Source organism: Saccostrea cucullata, unplaced genomic scaffold (assembly GCF_032062105.1).
Source record: "Saccostrea cucullata isolate Sc308-1 unplaced genomic scaffold, CSIRO_AGI_Scuc_v1 ctg7784, whole genome shotgun sequence".
NCBI lineage: Eukaryota > Metazoa > Mollusca > Bivalvia > Ostreida > Ostreidae > Saccostrea > Saccostrea cuccullata.
Genome location: NW_026927428.1, coordinates 20,107 through 21,866, shown reverse-complemented (window position 1 = coordinate 21,866; position 1,760 = coordinate 20,107). Strand labels below are relative to the sequence as shown.

The following is a 1,760-nucleotide window of genomic DNA, read 5'->3' as shown; positions in this document are numbered from 1 at the left end:
TTATTGGTATTCCTTTATTTATACACTGAATTGACGACGGATTTTTTTCCCGTTATTTCCTGATCATGACAAGGAGCATCTCCATATCCTTCATACTTCTGTTTTTGTATGTATGTGTACGTTATATAGCAAAACTCGTTCAGTACGAACACGGATATTGTGATTATACGGATACAGCAAAGTCGGCTTGGATCCCCAGCTTTATAAATAAATTTACCGGTAATGAATTTTTTAAATGCTTATAACGAATAACGGATAAACGAAGTAATTTCATGGGCCCCTGTGACTTCGTTATAACTGGTTTTCTAATTCACTTGTCCGATGGCCCTGTGTCAGTACAGAATGTGTAATGTCATATATCTATTTTACTCTGACTTGTTATACACTGTAGTTAGTCCTGCCTCTCTATGTATCTGTATACACAAACTTTTTTTTCCCCGTAGGATAATCCAACCCAGAGAAGATGAGTTTTGTCGTCATAACTCAGGCCCATTGGCCCATTTATCCTTTGTTGTCTTGTCAGTATCAGTGACAGGAAGTGCCCGTCCTTGTCAATCATATGAATTGTGTTGGTTAAACTGTCACACATCAGGATATGTGACAGCGCGTCAGTACAGATTCCTCTTGGAAATAATCCTGATCCTGATGGGTGTCCTGTGTAGGAGAAGCGATGTCTACCTCTTCTCTCCGTCACCACTACACCACGCCACCTGTCAGACACTATAACATCTTCATTTCGGTTCTCTGTGATGTAGGTAGGATCAGAATACAGTTTCTGGCCTGTGTTGCCATGCTGTATTCTCTGTTTGTTTTGTTCTGTGTAATTATAACGTGCTATTATCATGCCTGTTTTGTAGGACCACACCCCGACCAGCAAATCGCCGGTGAGGTGAGAGGAGTAGATACACTGTGGTACCCATTGGTCTTTTTTCTTAATCAGTGTAGACTTTGTTCTGTTATCATTAGAAAGTTTGATAATGTTATCATCCCTGTCTATATAAAGAAGATCACCAGTAAGATTCACTGTGTGTTGTCCACACATGCTTCTTACATCTGTCAGATTATGTAGTACGTCACCCTCTTATCAAGATCAGATTTTTACCATTACTGATCCAGACCTGGTCTGGTGTCACACCGGAAATATGATACATTTCACCTAGCACTGTGACAGACCTGTGTAATACAGGTAAAGACATCAGTTTCAGCAGACTTTCATTGCTAACTTGTCTTTTTCCTGTATCTATTATTTGGATTTCACCCAGTAAATCAGGTACATCCTCGGTGTTTATATCCTCATTTAAGCAGACAAGGGTGTATTGTGTGAGACTAGGAGTGTCCTTTAACTTGTGTACCCGAGTTTTCTTCAAGTACATGAGAAATTCTAACGGTCTGTTTGTCAATTGATCAGATCTGTGTTCAAAGGTATCTATGCTGGTAAGATGTCTGTTTATTTTTCTCGTCTGATGTTGTAAACTTTGAATAAATCTTTTGTGTCTGATTTTAACATCACGCATTATTGTGTCTACGAGGTTCTTTAGTTTCTGAGCTTTTATTGACATCTTTGACTGATTGTTGAAGATATTTGCGTGACAAGATTTTTTATCAGATCTGATTCCTGTCAGAACACAACAGATGTCTTTATATTGTTGTCGGTTTGTTTTATATGCTACTCTTATTTCCAGTACATTATGATTTTTGTGTTCTTTGCATTGGAAACAGACCAGAAGTTTACAGGAATGACAGTGCTTTTTATATACTCT

General features: G+C 38.4%; 1 pseudogene; it reads right to left on the bottom strand.

Moving 5' to 3' along the window:
- Window positions 1–286: 286 nt before the first annotated feature.
- Window positions 287–1,549, bottom strand: LOC134274458 (uncharacterized; annotated as a pseudogene).
- Window positions 1,550–1,760: the final 211 nt, after the last annotated feature.